The sequence below is a fragment of the Sciurus carolinensis genome, chromosome 2, assembly GCF_902686445.1.
Source record: "Sciurus carolinensis chromosome 2, mSciCar1.2, whole genome shotgun sequence".
Lineage (NCBI taxonomy): Eukaryota > Metazoa > Chordata > Mammalia > Rodentia > Sciuridae > Sciurus > Sciurus carolinensis.
Window position 1 is genome coordinate 55,626,427 of NC_062214.1, and position 24,355 is coordinate 55,650,781.

The window sequence follows — 24,355 nt, forward strand, 5'->3', positions numbered from 1 at the left end:
GAAGATTTCAAATTTAGAGTATTAAATAATTCAACCTGGGTTATTTCCATAATATAGAATAAAAAGAAAGACATTTTGAACATATTCCTTCTTTGGGGGGCAAGTGGGGAAATACTGGGGATTAAACTCAGGGGTACCTGACCCCTGAGCCACATCCCCAGCACTCATTTGTATTTTATTTAGAGACAGGGTCTCGCTGAGTTGCTTAGCACCTTGCTGTTGCTGAGGCTGGCTTTGAACATTTGATCCTCCTGCCTCAGTCTCCCAACCAGCTGGGATTACAGACGTGCACTACCACGCCTGGCTCATTTTTGAACACATTCTAACTTGACAGGATTAGCCTCCTTATTATTGAATGGGCTAACGTATATAACACAGGTAGCAAGGTGCATATGCCCACAAAATGCTCACTTCTTTCCCTTCCCCTAACAAGATAGGTCACAGTTGCAGTGGTTACTCTGTTAACCAAAACTGCTGCTCTCAGTTACACTGGGAAGGGCTGCAAACTCTTCTAAGAGTTCATAAGTGCCTTGGGATATGTGGGGTGGGGTGGGGGGGAGTACCACTATGTAACCCAGAGAATGTGCTAGAATGGAAGAGCAATGTGAACATTAGTTGTATTAATGAAGGTTAAAGGCTTGCTGGCCTAGGCAAGGTATAATGCCTCCCTTGCCACTGTCCTTTATGAAAACCCCAAGGGACTCTGAGCTTTGGTAAGAAATGGAAAGATCACACACTAGTTAATGACTGGGAAAAGGTGTTTCAAGTACAATTAAGAAATAATGATGATCACAACCACAGTATAAGGTGATCCCATTTACTTAAACTACAATTGGTTTCTTTTTCATGGCTTTTCACCTAAACCTGATGGTTCGACGGGATGTGTCCTACATAAACTAGAGTCCTATAATATAGGATGACATCAATCTTTCATCTCTGTATTATGTCACAGAGGTGTTTTATTAATAATTTACCTTAACCTATTTGCCAATTCATGCCTGTCATTTCTTACAGAACCAGGTGATCCCAGATGCAATTCTTCAATTTACTACTCTTGTATGTGTGTAATTAATTAAATGTACATTAAGTTAAGGGAAGTAAAACTATCACTTTAAGCCAGTTCCCAAACAAGCTTCCTCTCTGGGGGTGAGGAGGAGAGGGAAGAGTATTTTAAGAACCAAAGGACATGAAGCCACTTGCCAGTAAAACACCACAGGTGCAAATATCAGTGCAGAAGTCATGGCATTTGGAAAGCAAATGAAGGCTGAGTGGATTATGACAGGAATAAAAAGCCAACCTTATAAAAATTATGTCAATTAAACAACTGGATTATATAAGATTCAGCTGTGTGATATACGAAGGGTCTCGGACTACCAAGTTGGACATATACTGTGCACAGAGGGAGAGAAATGACCCAAGAAATCCAACTCCTGATTACTCTTAGAGGAAAATTAGAATGTTGTTTTTTTTTTTTTTGCTTATAATATTAATTAGAAATAGAAATATGCTGAGACTAAAAATATCAAAAGAATGGGTAAATTTCATGTGCCTGTTCTCTGATCTTGTTTAGAATACAATATAATCTTAGAAAATATGATAAAGGAATGCAACAAAATTTCATTTTGGCTGTTCACAGATGTCACAGGTAATGAGGACATGTATGGAACCCTGACTGATACCATGCTTCTAGTTCAAGATCATGTCACCTCCTCTGAATCTTGCCAACAACCCCCCAGAGGCCTCATGGTCTCTACCCTTCCTCCTGCTTGCTCCATTGTCCACCCTGCCAATGGAGGAATAATCTCAAAGCACAAATCTGATCACAGCCCTCAGATGCATGGGTCCTAGCCTGGCCTTGGAGGCTGGTCACACCTTGGTGCTCATCTTATTTTCTGTATAACTCCAGTAAACTTAAACCACAGGTCTAACACCACCCCAGATGGGCACACCTTGGCCCGAGGTGCCCATGCTCTGTCTGAGATGCTCTGTTTTACACCCGAGTTCCTGCTGGCCAGTAAGTCTTTTAGGACTCACTCCCAGTTGGGTTGCTGGGGGAGTTGCCCTTTCTCTGTGCTCAGCTCTGTCCTAGCATCCAGGTGGCCTGGTTAATTTGGAAGCTCTTTTTAAGCACACCTCTCCTCCCACCACTCATTCACCTTTGGGTCTATCCCTTGAGCACCTAATGCACATTAAGCACTCTGGGGGAACTTGCTGAAATCATCAGAATATGGATCCACTTAGTAAATCTAAAAAGAGAAATATGTTTTTAAAATATACAAAAATATATTTAAAAACAATATATACCACGATAACATGAACTTGGCTATTAAATGATTTGCATTTGGCTAATGTCTTCTTTCCAATCCATTCTTAGATGGGGGAAGGATAAAATTCTCACAGGATGTGTGTATGTGTGTGTGTGTGTGTGTGTGTGTGTGTGTGTGTGTATTTAGAAAACAACTGCCTCAAAATCACTTGGGACTTTCTCTGTTCAATGTAAGGTCAATTGTGCACCACCAAGTATCACAATCTTTAATTTTATGACAAGACCACCTACTGATGAATCACTGTTTTTAATTAACTTCATAGTAATACAACAGCAAGATTTACAAACTGAGATTTTGGAATGCATTTACTATGGTGGGGTTGTACTGTGTTTTTTGTGTTTATATAACTTCTCTACAAATCACAAGAAAAAAGTCTAAAAAACCAAAATAACAGAATAGATGCATAGTCACAAGGTCTAGGTGACAGGAGGAAATATGGGCCCAAACAATAAATTATTTTGAAATTTACATAAACATACAAACACTAAAAGAGATGCTGCTACATAAAAGAGTATGTTTTATTCTAACTACCTACATGGTAGTTTATCTGAAAATATAGCTGCCAGTCATTTCACTTATTCCTGTCCCCATAAGCCATTCCCTATTCTTCGCATCAGAAGCTAGATTCGTGTCCTGTGAATCCAGGCCAGCCTATGACTGGCTAGATTGACAGAATGTGGTGGAAGGACTGCTGAGCAAATCTGGGTCCAACCCTTAAGAGACCTGGCAGGTTTTGCTTTTTCCTTCTTGGAAGCCTATCCAGTGAAAAGACAGAGGCAACCCGGGGGAATGAGAAATGGAACTGAGAGCTGTGTGCATTTTAAATTTTAAAGATACTGTCAAATGGTCTTCCAAAAAAGAAGGATCAATGTATATTCCCACACATAATGTAAGACAATAATATTCATGTCTTTCTGGTCCTCATCAATAATTGGCATTACGGATCTTTTGCATTCTGGCCACTTGAATGAGTAAAACTGGACATCTCATTTCGACTTGTTTCCTAAGGTTGATTCAATCTATGGCTAAATAAAAGGTTTCTTGGTTGAATTTGCATTTCTTGGATTGATTCACTAGTCATTTGTGTTTGTCTTCTGTGAATGGTCTGTATATACTCCTAGTCCATTTTTTCTAATATATTTTAATCTTTTTTCCTATTAATTTATAAGTATTATTTTTATTACCCCTACATTAAGCCATTAACTATTATAAGCTGCAAATATTCTCAGTCTATTGTATATTTTAACTTTATTTTTATATTTATATTTTGTAGTTAACTTTGGTAGTTCATTCAAACCTTTGTATTTTGCCACTGTTTTAAAAAGTGCTATTCTGATACCCAATTATAAATACAGTTTCCACAATTTTTCCTACAGCTTTAAAAAATGTATTACCCTTAAGTCCATTTATTTCTATAAATGATGTAAAGGAAAGATCTAACTAATTTTTTACTAATGGATGAACCAATTGTCCTTGTACAATAAATGGTCCATCCATTCCCAACTGATTTCAACTGTCTTTAATATGTACCAAGTTTCCAATTAATTATTTATATTTGTTTCTATACTATATATTCTGTTTCATCTTTTGTCTATTAATGTGCCACTATGATTGCTTTATAGAGTCAGATGGGATACTTTGAGAGTTGATAGTGAAGCTGTCTTGACTATTTTTCAAAATTTTCTTGGCAGACTATTTTCCAGATGAATTAACAAGACTAGCTTGCTTAGTTCCATGAAAATTTTGGAATTTTTGATTGGAAATGTAAACATATTACCTTGGGAATAATTAATATCTTTAAAACATTGACTTGTCCCATCTAAGAATAGGGTATATCTCTCCCTTAGGTCCTATAGTAAAACTTTATAGCTTTCTTTGTGTTAGAATACTCAGTTTGACTACACTCATTTGAGTTGAAGCATCTGGACATGCTTTGCTCCTAACTTCCTGAAAGCAGAAATTCTGCCTTCTAGCTCTTTACTAATCCATATGCTATTTTGTCTAGTGCTGTGCGTGACTTGTGGTTAATAAAGGACTGTTACCAAGAAACAGGCTAGACCCTGACAAAATATAGAGGCCAGTCTGTCCTTATCTCCTGAACCTATTTATAATCAACATCTGGCTTTATTAACAAAATTGGCCAATGAGAAAGACCACAAGGGAAAATCTGAACCTCCTTCCCACCCACGCCCTCTTCCCCCACACACAGCCTTTGGGCAGATGGAGCAAGAACAGATGGTTGCTGGTCTCTTTAAGAGTTGAAAAAATGAAGGTGACTAATGCTCATTTTAGCCCTAAATCAGTAGGCAACCAATTCTTCTTCCTTGTGGTACCTGGGTCCTACTTTACAGTTAGTTGGCATAGCCAAACTTAACTGTTATTCGCTTTGATTCTCTCATCTCTCTCTAAAGTGAGCACAAGATTTGGCATACAGTGGGTGTTTAGGATATATTATCTGAAATTGTGACCCCTTTGAACCAAATGCCCAGCAGCAGCTACTCACTGGCACTTTAAGTTTCTATCAGATAGATAAGATGCTCCGATTAAAGCAACAAAACCCAACTCTGACAAACGTAAAAAAGGAAAATAAAGAGGGATGCTGGGGTGCTTATCAAATGATCAAGAAGCTGCAGAGACAGGTATGAAAAGCAGGCAGGATTAGGAAAGAAATAGGGGGGCTGCTCCAGGGATGCGCTCTTTGTACTGTTAAAAGCAGCATCCCCTACTCCACTCAAGAGCCAGTGAGTGTCCCAGGAGTGGGACCTCTGGAAGAAGGGATGTCTTCAATTTCAGAGTGGGTGGGCAGGGCACCTTGATTTACTAGCTGTATGCAGAGGGAGAGAACATCCCCAAAGAAATTTGTATGCCCTTAGATAGGCAGAAGAAATGCTAGGCAACCAGTAAGGGACAAGCATCATCTATAAGTTTTTGAGTTGGACTTGTCTTTGGATCAAGAGGCTTCTTTAGTGCCCCTGATGCCCCCAGAGCCCACATCAAGCCACTTTATTTCCACCTAGTTTTTCCAAAGTCTCCTTGCTGTCCTTGTCCCCAATCCTGGTCCCAACTCTCAGCATTTCACATACTTCTCAAATGTATTTATTTGCCTCATAAACATCTGCTTCACCTGTGACAATGAAGATCAGAAACAGGCAACCTGCTTGCTCAAGTGTTTTCTGTTTGTTTGTTTACATGCACCCATCTTTCTTGAAAGCAAATCTACCCAAACAAGTCAGTGTGTTTTCTTTAAAAGAAACATCCAGGAAAGCAGAGGCTTTTATTTTTTGTTTTCAGAACTAGAAGTTGAACCCAGGGGCATTCCACCACTGAGGCATATGCTCAGTCCTTTTATAAAAACTTTTCAATTCCGACAGAGAGTCTTCCTATGTCATTGAGGCTCGACTCAAATTTGGGATCCCTCCTGCCTCAGCTTCCTGAGGGTTGGGATGACAAGGGTGTACCACTGTGCACGGCTGGTCAGGAAAGTAGAGTTTTTAAGACTCCTGGTCGATTATCTTTACTGGTCTTAAAGTACCATATTTTCAACCCACTACTTGGTCCCTTCCACTTTTTTGAGGTAAAACTTGTCACATGGAATTAACCATTTTAAAGTATGCAATTCAGTGGCATTTAGTACAGTCACAGTATTAGGCAACAATCATATCTATCTATTTCCAAAATGTTTTATCACTCCAAAAGGAAACTCCATATGCATGTAACAATCACACCCTATTCTCACTTCCTGCCAGCCTCTGGCAATCTGCTTTCTGTCTCAATAGACTGACATAATCTACATATTTCATTTACATGAATTCATACAATGTGTGGCCTTCTATCTTGTGCTTTTTCACTTAGCATGTTTTCAAGGTTCACCCGTGCTGTAACATGTCATCAGTATTCATTCCTTTTTATAGCTAAAGATTTTACTGTACAGATATACCACATTTTGTTTATCCATTTGTCATTTGATAGACATTAGGTGGTTTCCACCATTTGGCTATTGCTAAGGGCACTGTTATGACTATTTGGGTACAAGCTTTTGTTGGAAAACCATTTTCATTCTCTGGGGTATGTACCTAGAAGTGAAGTATCTGGGTTATACAGTAATTCTATGATTAACTTTCTGAGAAACCTCAAAACTATTTTCTACAGCAGCTGCACCATTTTGTATTTCCACTAGCAACATACAAGGGCCCCAATTTCTCCACATCCTCAAGGACAATTGTAATTTTGTATTAAAACAAAAATACTGTAAACCCTGTGTGGTGGCTCATGCCTGTGAGGTTGAAGCAGGAGAATCACAAGTTCCAGGCCAACCAGGACAACTGAGTAAGAACCCATTTCAAAATTTAAAAAACAAAAGGGTTGGGGTAGAGTTCAATGGGAGAGCACCACTGGGTTCAATCCCCAGTACTGGGGGGGGAGGCGGGGGGGGAAACTGTAGCCATCCTAATATGAGTGAAGTGGTAGCTCATTGTGGTTTTGATTTACATTTTCTTTATGACTAATGATGTTTAGCATCCCTATCATTTTGACTCTAGGTCATTTCCTTCTATTCTATCCCTATTTTCATCTCTATCTGTAAAATCAAACACAATTTTAAAAACAAGTTAATAGTGGCACACATCTATAATCCCAGCAGCTGAAGCAGGAGGATCACAAGTTCAAAGTCAGCCTCGGCAACTTAGCGAGAACCTGTCTCAAAATAAAATAGGGGAAGACAAAAAAAAAGGAGCTGAGAATGTTGCTCAGTGGTTAGTGCCCCTGGATTCAGTTCCCATACCAAAAATACCCCCAACTAATAAGTAAAATTAGTTGATAAATAAATATGCTATCAATCTCCTATTCATCTCACAATTGCTATTACTTGTAGAAACAATCAATTCACAATAAAACTAGCAACAGTTAAAACTGCATGTCTTCTAGAAGTTGGCAGAAGAATCTAGTTTTCATAAAAACATTTAGACCTGTACAATTTACCCAAAAGAACTGGACTTGGTGAAAGAAAAGCCACAGAACTTAGTATAACTGAAGCTATGTCACAATACATGTAGCCGATAAAAAAGTGATCATCAACTCCCAAGATTGGTAGTACGATTTCAATGGAAAACCTCCCTAATGAAGAAAAATTTTTGTTGTATTACATATAAAAAATTTCATCACAGAATCAAATTCATTTAGCAAAATTTGTCTCAGTAAATACTTTCTCAAAGAAAACTCAGCGAGGTACAGTGGCATGTGCCTATAGTCCCAGCTACTCAGGAAGCTGAGGGAGAAGGATCACTTGAGCCCATGAGTTGAGGCCAGCCTAGTCAACAAAATGAGACACTGTCTATTAAAAGAAAATTAGTAAGCTGGTGTGGTGGCACATGTCTACCATCCTGGTTATTTGGGAGGCTGAGGTAGGAGGATCACAAACTGGAGGCCAGCCTGGGCAACTTAGTGAGACCCTTTCTCAAAATAAAACTAATAAATAAATACAAATAAAAAACTATTTAATATTAGTGTAACTCTGATGAAAATATATGTATTCAAAATGTCTGTGGTTTAAACCCTCCTGAGCCTGTTCTCAATCGGAATGCAGGTGGCTCATTCTCCCGTCCTGCACGTTCCTCCTTACCTGACCAACCTGAGACCAGAGACTAACACAAGAGGTGATATGAGCACAGAGGTAAGAAACTAGGTGCTGGAGAAGATCCCAGATGCAGTATCTGCTGCAGGGTTGTGGAAAGGGAGGCTGAACAAGCTGCTTGGGGAGGAGCTCTGTGGATGTCCATTGAGAGTCTTCTTCTCCATGACAAGGAAAGAATAAGGCTCATGATTTTGCAGAGAAAAAAAGAATGGGAGGAAATAGTTACCATGCTCTAATTATCTGCAAGAACAAGATTAATGCTGGGCAAAAGTCACTGGAATCTCAGTGTAGCAGAGAAATAGAGTAGCCTAGACTGGAACCTGAGGCCTCTCCCTTAATGACTTAAGACACATTGAGTATGTTTCCCCAACAAAGGGAGTCCTTTAGCAAAGGGAGTCTATCACTGTGAATTTATTTACCTTTTTCTTTGAACAGGAAGCAAGATGAATAAAACTACTTTTTTATTTTAATTACATGAAAGCAGAATGCATTTCAACTCATCATACACAAAAGGAACACGACTCATTTCTCTGGCTGTACACGATGCAGTCACACTGTTCGTGCAATCCTACGTGTACATAGGATAATAATGTCCGTCTCATTCCACCATCCTTCCCAGCCCCACACCCTCTCCCATCCCCTCCCTCCCCTCTGTCCAATCCAAAGTTCCTCCATTCTTCCCTAGTCCCCGCCCTCATTAGGGATCAGCACCCGCCTATCAGAGAAAACATTTGGCCTTTGGTTTTTTGGGATTGGCTTATTTCACTTAGCATGTTATTCTCCAGTTCCATCCATTTACCTGCAAAAGCCATAATTTCATTCTTATTCAAGGTTGAGTAATATTCCATTGAGTATATATACCAGTTTCTTTATCCAGTCATCTCTTGAAAGGTATCTAGATTGGTTCCTACTATGAATTGAGCTGCTATAAACAATGATGTGGCTGTGTCACTGTAGTATGCTGATTTTAAGTCCACTGGGTATAAACTGACGAGTGGGATAGCTGGGTCAAATGGTAGTTCCATTCCAAGTTTTCTGAGGAATCTCCATACTGCTTTCCAGAGTGGTTGCACCAATTTGCAGTCCCACCAGCAATGTTTGAGTGTACTTCCCCCCACATCCTCGCCAACACTTATTGTTGCTTGTATTCTTGATAACTGCGCCATTCTGACTGGAGTGAGATGAAATCTTAAAGTAGTTCTGATTTGCATTTCGATAATTGCTAGAGACACTGAACATTTTTTCATGTATTTGTTGACTGATTGTATTTCTTCTGTGAAGTATCTGTTCAGTTCCTTAGTCCATTTATTGATTGGGTCATTTTTTTTTTTTTTGTGTGTGTGTGTGTGTGTTATGTTTTTTGAGTTCTTTATATATCCTGAAGATTAGATATTCTATCTGATGTGTGTGTGGTAAAGATTTTCTCCCATTCTGTAGGCTCTCTCTTCACATTATTGGTTGTTTCCTTTGCTGAGAAGAAGCTTTTTAGTTTGAGTCCATCCCATTTATTGATTCTTGATTTTATTTCTTGTGCTTTAGGAGTTGCAGTAAGGAAGTCTGGTCCTAAGCTGACATTATGAAGATTTGGGTCTACTTTTTCTTCTGTTAGGCACAGGGTCTCTGGTCTAATTCCTAGATCTCTGATCCACTTTGAGTTGAGCTTTGTGCAGGGTGAGAGATACGGGTTTAATTTCATTTTGTTACACATGGATTTCCAGTATTCTCAGCACCATTTGTTGAGGACGTTATCTTTTCTCCAATGTATGTTTTTGGCAACTTTGTCTAGTATGAGATAACTGTATTTATGTGCATTTGTCTCTGTGTCTTCTACTCTGTACCATTAGTCAACATGTCTACTTTGGTGCCAATACCATGCTGTTTTTGTTACTATAGCTCTGTAGTGTTGTTTAAGGTTTGGTAATGTGATGCCTCCTGTTTCATGCTTCTTGCTAAGGATTGTTTTGGCTATTCTGGGTCTCTTATTTTTTTAAACGAATTTCATGATTGCTTTTTCCATTTCTATAAAGAACGACATTGGGATTTTAATAAGAATTACATTAAATCTGTATAGTGCTTTTGGTAGTATGGCCATTTTGACAATATCAATTCTGCCTATCCAAGAACAAGGGAGATCTTTCCATCTTCTGAGGTCTTCTTTAATTTCTTTCTTTAGTGTTCTGTAGTTTTGATTGTAGAGGTCTCACCTTTTGTTAGATTGATTCCCAATTTTTTTTTTTTTTAAGGTTACTGCGAATCCTTTCAGAGAATTCATCCCTGATGTATAGAAATGCATTTGATTTATGGGTGTTGATTTTGTATCCTGCTACTTTGCTGAATTCATTTATTAGTTCTAGAAGTGTTCTGGTGGAATTTTTTGAATCTTCTAAATATAGAATCATGTCATTGGCAAATAGTGATAGTCTGAATTCTTCTTTTCCTATTTGTATCCCTTTAATTTCTGTTGTCTAATTGCTCTGGTTAGAGTTTCCAGGACTATGTTGAATAGAAGTGATCAAAGAGGTCATCCCTGTCGTGTTCCAGTTTGTAGAGGAAATGCTTTCAGTTTTTCTCTGTTTAGAATGATGTTGACCTTGGGCTTAGTGTAGATAGCTTTTATAGTATTGAGGTATATTCCTACTATCACTAGTAAAACTACTTTTTTTATTTATCGGCAGCACTTCATGGTTTTTCAAAGTCTTTTTTGTGCATGGTCTCATCTGCCTTTGATGTCAATTTTGTAAAATGGGCTGATGTTGTTAATACTGTTTACCATGGGGGACCTGCTGACCAACAGTGGACTGAAGATTCCAACTAAGGCCTTGACCACTGTGTCCAGCACTTATTTGGATGATCACACTGACAGGAAGAGGATAAACAGATGCTTTCACTCCAGAGATTCTACTAGTCATCCTTGAAAAATATTAGTTATCTAGAACCACTGCAAGTGGGGCTTGTCCTAAGTAGCAAACAGCCAGCCCCTAGATATGCATATTCTGGTGTTGACTTTTTCTGGATTGAGCCCAGGGGTCCTTTACCACTGAGTTACATCCCCAGCCCTCCCTTTTTTTTTTGTAGTTTGAGACAGGTTCTTGCTAAGTTGCTGAAAACTTGCAATCTTCCTGCCTCAGCCTCCAGAGTTGCTACCACACCAGCTAGTGTTGGCCATTTTTAAAAAAAATATATTTTTAGTTACAGATAGATGCAATACCTTTTTATTTATTTATCTATTTTTATGTGGTGCTGAGGATTGAACCAAGTGCCTCACATGTGTTAGGCAAGCGCTCTACCACTGAGCTACCACTCCAGCCCAATGTTGGCCATTTTTAAGGTTATCTCCAAAGGGATTTCAGCAACACAGGGAGCCTTGGTAGTTATTCCTGATAAACATCTGCTCATTGAGGACCTGGTGAATAAGGGCATCCGAGCCAGAAGCTGGTGACAAACCAGAGAAAGAGCAAACACTCAGACCAAGTTCTGGGGTCTCAGCTATGAATGACAATGACATTCATAGCAAGGAAGAATCACTCAGGAGTAATTCATTTCTCCCATTTTAACTTTTGTTCTCATCTTCCAGTCATTTTCTTTTTATAGTGGGATCATGTCTCACCTGCAGCTTTGTTCTGAAGTTAAAAAGTGAAACTATCGGGCTGGGGTTGTGGTTCGGTGGTAGAGCACTTGCCAAGCATATGTGAAACACAGAGTTTGATTGTGAGGCAGTGGGTTTGAGTCTCAGCACCACAAAAATAAATAAACGAACTGTGTCCATCTACAACCAAAAATTTTTTAAAAGGTGAAACTATCAACTATAATCAAGTAACACCCTGAACATTCCACAGGAAGAAACACACTGTCTCTCTTGAGCATGGCCCAGGCAGATGGCTGGCGGGTAGCTAAACAGAAATGGCTTTGGTGGCTTGAGGTTAGGATTGTGAAATAAAAAAAATAAATAAAAAAGGAAACACAAAAAAAATTTTTAAATGCAAGGATGTAACAAGGTGATCCCTCCTGTAGGAGAGGCATGCTATTCACTGGCAGTGGGGACTTGTGCTTCTCTGACTGGAGAGACCAGAAGAAGGCCCAGCATGAGTGAAGTCGTATATGTCCTTCTCTCTCTTTCTCTCTCTCTCTCTCTTTCTTTCTTTCTTTTTTTTTTTTTTGAGGTACTGAGAATTGAACCCAGGGGTGCTTAACCACTGAGCCACATCCCCAGCCCTTTTTTTGTATTTTATTTAGAAACATGGTCTCACTGAGTTATAAGTTGCTGAGGCTGGCTTTGAATTCACAATCCTTCTGCCTCAGCCTCCCAAGCCACTGGGATCTCTCTTTCTTGATAGAGTTGAATCTGCATAAGTTAAAAATGCAACTCCACTGTATGTTAGAAAGCATATCAAGACAATAGATAAATATTGCAATGTTAACAAGAAGTAAAGAATTCATCTTTAATTTATCTCCTCCAAAAGTTCAAAGGCATTGGGTAGGAGAAGGAACTCCCAGGCCTATCAGGCAACCACAGCCCTGGAACTCATTCTTATAGGATTTTTTTTTCTTTGCAGTACTGGGGATGGAACCCAGGGTCTTGTGCACGATGGGCAAATGCTCTGCCAGTGAGCTACAGCCCTAGTCCAGCCTGGAACTCTTTCTTGAGGCTGATTTAAAAGGTCACCTAGGAAAACAGGTGACCATCTTCCTGAGTCTGACTCTAAAATGTCAGCACCGCAGCTCTCTTGGCAGGGCTTGGGGAGAAGCATTTGTGACAACAGCACCTCCCTGGAAGCCCCACTCCACAGCCCCTGAGTGTTTATAACAGAGGCTGCTTAACTCTACAAACAGCTCTGCCCCTTTGCACTCTGCCTTGCAGGTTCCCTCTTCTGCAAAACCCAAAATGCAACCGAGGCAAAAAGCAGTGGGAGGGCTTCCCCACTGTCCCAGGAAGCCCTCCCTAAAAGAAACATGTCTTCAACAGGTCCACAGAGCCTCATCACATGGCTGCTCCTGGCAGCCTCACTCTCAAGTGCTGCTGAGAGATTGGCCAGGATACCAATTGGGGTTCAAGTCAGGCGCTGGCTGGACTGTCAGGGGACATGTGCTCAGGATGTCTCTTCAGGTTCCAGAGAATGCTCATCTCAACAGGCCCTCCACTCTGCTCAAAGCACACATTTGGGCAAAGAAAAACAAATTTCCCATTGCAGGAAAAATATTTGTTCACTGAGGAGGTAACCTTTACTCTGACCAAGAGATTTGTTTTAGGAATGACACAGGGAATGTAAATCCCTAACTAGGAGTGCACTGTCAGTACCTGGGAACAAACAAAGGATAGTATCAGGACCGAGACTCCCTCCCCTAGATTCTTTTGGCTTTTAAATATTGATTCAATAAAACTTGACAGATATGGGTGCTGTGAGGCATACAGAAGGTACAGCAAGTGACAGTCCCTGCCCTTCCAGGGTTTGTTATCTGGAGCTGGGTTCATGATGAACACCCAGAGGGCTACTGTCACAGAAAGGATGGGAGAGTCATGGGTAGAGAGGCAGAACGGAATGCAATCACATGGCAGAGAAATATCAGTTGAACTTGGTTCAAGATGGGGAGTCCAGGGTTCCCAGGGAGCAGGAACACTGCTGAGCTTTTGGTCAGGGACTGGACTAGTAATGTCTCTCACTCAATCGTCACAACAACTATGGGTGACTGCATATCACTCCCATTGTACACTAAGAAAAAAGACCTGGACTTTCCTGGTATCTTGCCACCAGGTTAGAGGACATGTTCTAACTCACTGCAAAGCTGTTCTTCCTAGCCACACTCAGAACCCACCAGCTTCTCCAAAATGACACTTTAATGTCCCCATGCCTGTTTTTTCCAGTCTCATCAACTTTCAAAATGTTCTATGAAATCATGTTTCTCCAAATCGATAACTGAATTCTTTCTTTCTTTCTTTTTTTTTGATAATTGAATTTGTCGAAACTTCTCTATGGCATTCTTTACACGCATTCAACAGTCATTTCTTCAGTTTCACATGTTTTTCACAACTGTAAATGCTTTCTGAATGTTAGTGGAGTTTTTTCCAGGAGAGATACTTCTGGAGGGTAATTATTTGAATATTTGCATTTGGTTATTTCTGAGACAAGGCCAGAATAATAATGTGATCATCTTGGGTCTCTCCCCAAAGATAATGAGACCTGGGTGGGGGAAAGATAGTGAAAGTAAAAGAGAAGGGAGGTGCTTCTAGAAAGGTGACATGTGTCTGATTTGGGAAAGCATTTTTGTCCTGCTTTAATAGATGAGAATAAATTCATCAGGCCCAGCATCATTGATAGGGAACCCTCAGAGGAATGCTTTGTAGCAGTTATAGGGGTTGAAACACTGAGCTCTGGGCCTTCCTCTGTGATGGTGTGCATGTGTGTGTGCATGCAAGCACACACATGTGCATAACACATATATGGACACACACAGGAGAAGAAAGGAAGCTGGAAAGGGAAGAACCCTTTGGTGTTTAAAGGAACCTTCTGTAGGTATGTATCTTGGATCCTGAACTGCCAGTTTCCCCTACACAGGTCTGGGACCCAGTTCTCCTGCTGCTCCTGTTTGGTTTCCCTTTCCAGTTCCCTTCCCAGCCTCTCTCCTGCACCCAGTTTGGCTGACTTGAAGTCAACAGCACATCTTTAGAGAGCCTACCCACTGGGCCTCACCCTGCTCCACTAGGACTCAGTCCTCCAGAAGTTGCTTCTTTTCAGGAGGCTGGTTGTGGAGCAGATCCTGCATGCATATCACACCAGTTCTGTAGGGAGTCAAGGCTAAGGCTGGGAAAGACTTCATCAGGAGCTGGGAATAAACATCCGGGCCTTTTATCTCATATTCAGCTTTCCAAATACCCATTAATAGGCACATCAGAAATATGCTTTGAACACAGCATTTCCCCCCTCAACTAGAGGCAAATACTACTTCACAGCTGCCACACATTACATTTTCACTGTTGTTGCTAAATATTCTTTTCCTGATTTGCAGGATTCTGCTCAGGAAAATTCTAATGCAGAGACTATTCTGTTTCTCCCTGAAATGACCAAAGTGGCCTGAGGAAACAAGATAAAGATCATCTTCTGGCCCTATAACTGCTTTCTAAAGGCAGGATGGCAGGGCTGCTGGGCCAAGCTGGCGCATCTATGACCCTTCTTGCATACTGTGCAAACTATTAAACATGAATACTAAGGAGAACAAGCCCATAAGTTACCATAAAACCACTTAAAATTAAACCACACTTCTTTGCTCTAAGGAAAAATAAAAACGGATTTTTAAAGTTCAAAGAAAATCACTTAAAAAGCCTTGAAATTGTTTTCACATGTTAAATGTATCTGATCCCATCATCTTCCTGTTCTAAGAATAGTATTTAGGACTGGCCACACCACTCTATATGCAGAAGCGCACACACAGTCCTCTCTCCTTGTGTGTATCCCCCGTCTATTTGGTTTTCTTGTTTTATTGTGGTGCTGGAGATTGAACCTAGGGCCTTGCACATGATTCCACCTGGTTTGACACTATGCTTTTAAGTTGAGTTGGAGTTTGCTAGAAGCCTTTAGGGTTCTACCCAACAAATGTCATCCATTAGAGAATTAGTCCTGTAAACAGCTAGTCAAATCTGACCTTTGGAGGATGCACTACACCTCCTGAAACCAGGATGCCGAAGTGCTACGCACAAAGTGCAAACATACTCGCTCTGTTTGCCCAGAATTTATAGCACAAACACTATTCCCCCGTCTCCCCTTTCCTATTGTAAAATTATGGATTTGAAAAAGCTGCCTGTGCTGATCAAATGGATACATGTTGACACAAGACACACAGAACATCTCTCTTTTGTCCCCCCATATATCCCAGTCATCTCTCTCCTGTCTGGAGGACACACACATAGATGTCAATGGTCTGCTCTTTGTCCAACCCAATATTGCATTTGGTTCCTTCTCAGCCCAAGGTCACCTCAAAATCTGTGCTGTGTTTGGGTGAGAAGAAAGATAAGAACTGGAAAATTCCATCATTTATCTGTCACTATTCCTAGTGGAGGAAAAGAAATACCTAAATGTGAAGCTCCTGCATTATCCACGTGGAATACTCCTTTAAGATCAAGACTTGAGCATAAGAGAAAGGTTAAAGAGGATGCTAAAGGAGAAAAGCCATGGTGAAGGATGAGCCCACAGAAGATTCACAAGGCAGTCTGCTAACCCTATTCCTATAAAGCCAGAGCCCAAGCCTAAAAGGGTCCCTGCAAAGAAGGGAGAGAAGGTACCCAAAGGGAAAAAGAGCAAAGTGGATGCTGGCAAGGGTGGGAACAACCCTACTGAAAATGGAGCTGCCAAAACAGACCAGGCACAGAAAGTGGAAGGTGCTGGAGATGCCAAGGGAAGCATGTGCATTTTGGTAACTGTGTACTTCTGGTGACTACACAGTTTGAAATACTATTTTTTAATCAATTTTTTAAAAATGCAGAATTTCGTTTTACTTCTTTTTTAACCTATATTGTTAGCACACGGAATACTCTGTTGTTCTGTTCTGGGGAAAGGGTGTATGTCACTGATAGAATGTCTCCAAAGTAGGATTGCTGTGGGGGAAAACCCCTGTCCCTTCTAATTCTGAAAGCCTTCCTCTTGGCTCCCAGAAGGAGGAATTCCCTGACATTGACACATATGGCCACCTTGGTACACATGCCTTGTATGTGGTGTGGGAAAACTTGTTTTCTGTCTTCTGTTCCCTCTCTGCCATTACAAGGACTTAACTCCTTTAAGCCCAGAGACCTGTTGGGACCTCACTCCTCCCTAGTTAGTTACCAATATGTCAGGCCACCTGGACTTTACTGGTGACACTACTGAGATGGTGTCCCTTAAAGAGCAGCAGTTTCTTTTTCAGATTGTGGATCTTCAGACTGATAATCCTGCCATTTTCATTTCATTTCCTGAAAGTCAGGGTCAGCTCATGAAAAGTTATTAAACAACATGCCAAACGTGAAGTGTCAACCGTCACTGTAAACTCTCCCCGTTCAGAGCATCAGATGAAGGCTTCATTGGGTTTTATAGTGGTTTTGTGATTTTGGTAGTCCATCCAAGAATGGAGTTAGAAAGTTGTTGTATACAAGTAACAATTGTCTACCCATGTCCTGCTTAGAATACTATAATTGTTTATGGAAAGTATCTTTAATAAAGATGGATACAGTTTGGCTTATGTCAAATATACCCTACTGTCATGTATATCTAAAAACAAAACAAAACAAAACAAAAAAATGCTGCCTCTGATCTCCCATCAGTAGGGAACTGCTTTCTCCAAGGCTCTTCAGATGGGATGCATTCTGGTGAAAGGTGTAGTGGTGCCATTTACAGTCCAGTGATCTTTTATTCATCTAAAGTCAGATTCCAAAACACACAGCAGTAGGTGGAGTTGGGAAGGATCCCAGGGGTAGACTGGTAGAGGGGCTGGTAGCAGAGAAGCAGCTTCTGTTTGTGGTTATGCAGTACTCCCTGAAATGTGGAGATTTTTGGTAAATCTAAGGTTTGACTTGGTAACTGAGCTGAGTGTCTCTCCACTTTTTTATAATGGCAACCTCTAAATATTTTGAGATTAATAGAATCGGTTCTAGGCTGCTCCTGAGAGATGTCCCTGTGTCTGGCCATAAGATGTATAAGGCAGATGACACTGCTCCTAAGGAGGTCTGCCAATAAAGATATCAATGGGGATTTTTTTGGAGACCTCTAAAGAGAACCTCTTTCCTCTAGTGAAGTGGCAAGAAGTTATGCTAGAGTACAGAACTTTTAATTAATTCACATTGGCAATTTGGAAAAGAAAAAGAAAAAAAAAAGAACTCAAATGTTGATGTTTGACACAAGCACTTGGTAATACATCTTGTCTTCCTCTGATATGCAGAAACAACTCACAAAATGGCAAGCAGTGATGTTAGAAAAAAAGATGATTCTTAAAATTTTTAATAAAAATGATGTTTCTTTTTGTCAGTAATTATATAGATCATTACTAAGAACCAACATTCAGAACCTGACTCTATTCTTGTTCCCAGTGAGTTCACAATCATGAGACAGAGAAAAAGAAGGAAACTTTATAATGCTCTTTAGGGCTGAAGGGACTTAAACAAATGAACTTGATCTGGAAAACTCTGCATCAAAAACATGTCAATTCTCCCTCCACTGCCCACCACAGACATACCATACAACTACAAAACCTGCTATAAAACTAATGGTATAGTTTCAGGATCATCAACATAAAAGACTGGAAACAAGCCTAAACATACCCAGGAAATTTAGTCAGAGAAAAACAGTAGAATTTAAATAAATGTGGTAGACACCTGTTCAACAAATAGTGTTGGGCAAAGGATAGCCATCTAGAAAAGAATTAAGTTGGAGACACCCCTCACACCAGGATCAATTCTACAAGGATCCAATATTTCACAATAAAAATGAAATCACACATGTGCTGGAAGAAATTTCATAATTTAAAAAAAAAATTCTCACATAAAGACAACCCTTCTTAAGAAATCCTAGCAGCCACCAAAAAAAAAAAAAAAAAAAAACAGAAAAGAGTGAAAAATTTGACTATGTACACATTTTTAAAAACTCTGCATGGCAAATACTACCATGGGTAAAGTCAAAAGACAAATGACAAAAAGGAACAAATGTTTTCAATTCATATCACATAGGACTAATTTCCCTAGTACATAAAGAACTCTCAGTCAGGAAAAAGGCCAATAACCATGAGGAAAATGGTCAAGGGCTATGAACAAGCAGTCAATAGAAGAGGAAATGAAAATAACTCTTAAATGTATTTAAAAAAAAACACACACACACACACAGTATCTTTAATAGAAGAAATACAAACTAAAACCACAGTGAGAAAATATTTTTCACCAACCAGTTTGGCAAATATCAAAAAGTAGGGGAGTCCCTGATGTTGGCAGGCTTTGAGGAAACAGGCACTCTCCTTCATGGCTGGAGGGAGAGGCTTGAGGGCCACAGCTAGCAAAATTTCCATGCACATTCCTTTTGACCCAGCAATTCCATTTCTAAAAGTGCATCTGATGCTCATCCATGTGCATCATGATACAAACACAGAATGACTCACTATGGCATTATGAAAGTAAAAGATTACAAATAAATGAAGTTTTCCTGCAGAAGACTGGTTATACAAATTGTTTATGGAATAACTAGCAACTAAGACACAAATGGAGAATGTTCTTCCTATACTCATTTAGAGGACTCTTCCACAAAGAGAAGATGAAAAGACAAACATGGTAAGAGCCTGCTGCCAACAAGGGCAGCACTGAGGGAGAGAGAAAGGTCATAAATCCCACTGGTTGATGAGAAAGCTACTGGGAAATGCAGCACTGAGCAAAAATGCAAAAGGAAGGAAATACTGCAGCTGCCCTGACCTTTTAACAAGAGGAACATAGTTCCAAAAAGCTGAAAGAAGTCACTGTTGATGGCTGTGGGTTAGCCCTGTTGAAATGGCAGCCCTCGCATATGGAGTGTGAATGCAGAAAAACAGTTGCTCAACTGGTCAACAACTGTACTCTTGTGCAAAGACAGTCAGTTTAGGCACCAGACCCTCCTTCGTGTCCACACAGTGAGCAAGCACCACAAAACCATATAGATAAGCATGCTCTAGAAAGTGCTGCTAAATCAAAGTTCATCTCTCTTTACACATGAAAGACACATGCAAAGGGCAGTGGTTGGTGTCACCACTTAAGGAGTGTGGAGTCCTACAGTTATGGGATTGCTATGGGATATTGCTTTGATAATTTCCTCCCTTCCCTTTTTTCCTGGCCCCTTTTTGGAACTGAAATTACTTGGTGGTGCATCTTCTGGACCAATTCTCTAATTTTCTCTTGCACTTTCCATTCTCTGTCTTTTTTTCTTTTTATTCTACTTGCTGGAAGAGATACTCAATTTTACCTTCTAATCCTTCCATTAATATATTTTTTTTCTGCTCTAAAAGGTGTCTAGTTCTCTGAATGTTCCAACTTTATAGGTTCTTATTCTTGCCAAATGCATACATATCCTCTCTTATCTGAGCATATATGCATGGCAGTTTTTAATCAACTCATTTCATTGGACTTCCTCTACTTCCTTTCTTCTGTTTGCTATCTTCATCTTTCAAGGCTTTCTTCAAATGTCCATCTGCTCCTATTGCAAGATGAGGTGCCAAAAAACTGACGCAGAGCTAGCTATCTGTCAACACAGGTAGGACTGTCAACCCTTGGGTTCCAGTAATTCTGAGAGGATCCTCAAAAAGCAATGTCTCTGGAACTTTGCTCTGGGGATGGTTGGTTTCCCCTCAGGAGAATCCTTCCATCTCCTGGGGAACCTGGCTGTGACTTGGGACCTGAATGCAGACTCCATGGCCTGGTGCCTCACCTCCACCCTAAATAAAGCCATCTGTCTCTTGCCAGGGCAGACAGAGGCGTTATCTCTCTGTATGAGAGGGGACTGGAGAATTTTCTATTGATCTTCAGGTTATACGACATTTCACACCCCATGCTGAAAGGTACCTGGTGCCTCCAATGCCTGAGTCTTTCAGTTGCGCTTCTTTCAGGATTCCCCTCTGCAGATTTGGGTTTCAGCTTTCTCTGGTCTTCTAAGTCAGTTTCCACCTGACCACCTGCTTTACATTCATTTGCTCCCATCTCCTCTCTAACTCTTGTGTTCTTAAGAATTTGGCCCTTATTAAAAATCTTTTATTAACATTAAGAGAGGAGTGAAGATAAACATTTTCAATCTGCCATTTTTAAATCAAGCCCTTATGCTCTTATTTTTGTTTAAATTATTTATTTGGGTTAAATTCATGATAGAAAGATCAATATTTTTACTGCTTTATTTACAACCTGTGCATAAACTCAATAAACACTTAGCACTTTCTACGCGCTGAACACCATATTGGGCAGTGAGGATACATAGCATAAGGAAAAGAACAAGGACTATGGGGTGAGAAAGACCAGGATCAAATCTCATTCTGATAGCTGTGTGACTTTGGATAACTCATCTTGTTGACTTGTGTTTACTCATTTGTTAAATACTGAAGATAGAGGTGGGTCAAGGATTTTTTTTGAAGATTAAGTAAATACAGGGGAATCAATGAACTCGGTAGCCAGTGGAAGTAGACACTCTTAAGATTAAAATATTTGTTATTCTGTTGCTATTAAGTTATTTTACAGTCTACCACAATATATAGATTAGTAAAAAATAAAATGAATATAAATTCCATAAAGAAAGTACTGGGCACTATAAGACCACCACTCTGAGTGTGGAGGAAGATATTGGGAAAGACTTCTTTAAAGAGCAAGGAATCTGTGTTATCTCAAATAATGAGGTTGTGTGAAGTTATGAGGGGATTCCAGGTAGAAAGAACTCAGTGTAAGACACAGGCAGGAGAGAATATGTAGTGTCATGGAAAGTGAGGGAATCTCACATCTAGAACATGTGGGAGAGATGGAGCCAGTACTGGGGCTGGACCTCTTGATACAGACAGTCAGGCACTGCTGCAGTTTAAAGCAGGGCTGTGATGGGCAGGAATTTATGGTTTAGAAAGATAACTTGGGGGTCTGCAACAGAAAATGGAAGTTACTGTGTTACACCAAGTGAAAACTGGGCGTGTCATGGGCTGAGGCAGAGGCAAAGGACTGGTGAGGAGAGAGAGACTGAAGGACAGACTTGAGGAAATGACAGGGCTGGTATCTGTGGCCATCATCCCCCCTGCTTTTGGACATAGGTAAGTATGCGCTTCTCAGGATAGGCATGGCAATGCCCCTTCCTTTAAGCAGTAAAAAAGGGAAAGGAAGTGATGCAGTGCCACTTCCGGTCAGTAGCCTTAAAGAGCCAGTGTGGGGTGCCACATTCCTCTTCCTGTCTCAGTGGTGACCACAGAAGCACTCCATCAGCAGAGTCCTCCTTCTGATTGAAATAAAAATGTAGCACAAGTGAGAAGTGGACGCTTGTGGTTTTAAGGCTGAGTTTTAGGGGTAATTAGTTACCACAGCATAAACTAGCCCACCTTGGTGAATAGTGTCTAATTTAATATTATATTGATAATACTTCCTGATTTTCTTCTGAATATCAAACAATACTTCATTTTTTAAAGTTTCATTGTTACCAGTGCTAAGCATTATTTGGTACTTATTACTCATATTTCCTCTTATGGAAATTATCTAGGTATATCCTCCATCTATGTATCCACTGAGGGCTTGTTGACATCCAAATATACTTGCATGAACTTTGTGTACATTATGTCCTTTGTCATTTGTACAACCAATCTGGCTAACAATATAAAAACAGCTATAATGATAACAGTTAGGTTTACTAAACTCTTATACATGCCAGGCATCCTATAAGTCATTTTGCATGTTCTTTTTCCTCCTCATACTGAACCTATGAATTAAGACCAATACTCTGTTTTCACAAACGAGGAAATAGAGACTTCACCAGGTGAAGCCAACTGGACAGCAGGGAACAAAGTTGGTGTCTAAGCCTGGTTTTTGGACCCCCATGATTTGTTGCTCCCTAGATTCTCTCCTCTGGAGCTTCTTCTTCTCAACCGGTGCCTCTGCACTTACCCTCTCAATCTTAGGGGAAAGCTTTCATTGAACTTAGCTTTCTTTGAGTTTCTTATTTTATTTTTATTTCTTCCTTTCCCAGTCTTTTGTGTCCTCACTAGCTTCTATGGTTTCTTTTCTCACCTTACTATTGAAAACAACCCTCCAACATTCCTGATTCTTTCTGACCAAGGTCCAAGGCCTTCGGTCAGACCTCGTCCTGACTTTATGTGATTTCTGACACCTTCTTCATGGCTTCCCTTCTCGGGCTCCTGTGACACTTTACTCACCTGTCCTGTTGTCTGCTTCTGGGTATTTGCCGATTCTACCTCCCACCCCGACCATGATGTACCTAAGGCACCAGTCCTCAGGGTCTGTCTCAGTTCTTCCCCCTCCCTTTTAAATTTCTTTGCCCCAGTTGACCTGTAATCTGCATGTCTGACATTGAACTCACAGCTGTTCAATAGCCACATGGATACCTGCCCATGCGTAATTCCCACAGACAAGCCCCAAACCAAACTTTCCCTGAGAGAGCAGCTTCCTCATGTGACTTCTCTATTTCTGACCATGATTCTATTCTTTCTCAATGCTCTGTAACCTTGGCATCAACTGTGACTCAGCCCTTTCCTGCAGTTCCCAAGGCTGTTCTGTTATCCCCAAGACCACTGATTCCACGTTGGAGGTCTCTGGAGTTCAACCTATCCTTCCTTCCATTCCCCACTAACACTAGGCACAAGTCCCAAATCCTTCCTTCTTGGAATTTTAGACTCCATGTGACCTGACCTCCTTTCCTTCCCCTACAGACCTGGGACTCTCAGGTATAATCAGATAGCTCTCGTACCCGTATCATGGGAATCTGTCTAGGAGCTGGCCAGGAAGTAACTGTGGAGACCAGACCAGTCAGTGAGCCAGACACTCATTAGCAAACAAAATCAAAAGGACAATGAGCAAAGGGCAGACTGGGTGGCAGGTCCAAATGCCATGCAAACAACACTAAGTTCTTCATTGGGAATTATGAGAGAGATGGTCAAAGTCTAATCATATGAAGATCCTTGGAGGTGGGGGATGGGAGCATGAGGGGATGTGAGGTCAGGGCAAAGCAGCAATAATGAGAACCCATGCCAATTGTGCCGAGGTCTCTGTCACCTTCTTACTCTGATAGCTGGTTGGAAGGCCCAAGGGACAAAAGGACAAATGTGGATAGGTGAGAAGTGTTGGCCTGGAAGGCAAAGTCAGTTTTCTGCCAGAGAGCTTTCTTTAATGATGAATGTCATGGGCTCATGCCCCTACTGACCTCGTGCCTTCTGTCACACCATCTGACCTATTAGAAATTGATGAATCTTTCAGACCTCTTCATCCCATCCATCTCCCTCTTTCTTTAAACTCCTTTATCCCTTGTCTAAATTACTCATTCTGATACTTGACCACATGTTCCTATCAAGAAAATCTACAAGCATTGGTGTGCACTGATCCTATGCAAAGTAGCAGCCATGGGGGACAGACAATTGTAAGACAGTCTTTGTTTTCAAGCCTCTAAGTTGGGGGAGAAGATACACACATGGATGGTTACTATTTATATCTTCATCACTGGGGAAGAGCCAAAGTAACAGAGATGGGTAAAAGTTAGAGGATGCTGGAGGAGTTAGGACTTAAGATGGTCTTGAGGAAGGAGAGAGAAGATTTTGACAGTTAGAGGTGGAAATAAGAAAAGGTATCGTGATTATATACAGGAAGAGGTGATTGTAGGGTGCAGGGGGTGAGCAGACTGCAAGAGCAGATTACTAAATATCATTAATTATTAAAATACATATTTCTTTATTTATTCATTCACAA

At 40.5% G+C, this 24,355-nt stretch overlaps 1 protein-coding gene across 1 annotated transcript in view; it reads right to left on the bottom strand.

Annotated features, from left to right (window-relative positions):
- Positions 1–24,355, bottom strand: part of Abhd2 (abhydrolase domain containing 2, acylglycerol lipase) — a 96,631-nt gene that overhangs the window by 37,822 nt on the left and 34,454 nt on the right. The window lies entirely within an intron of this gene.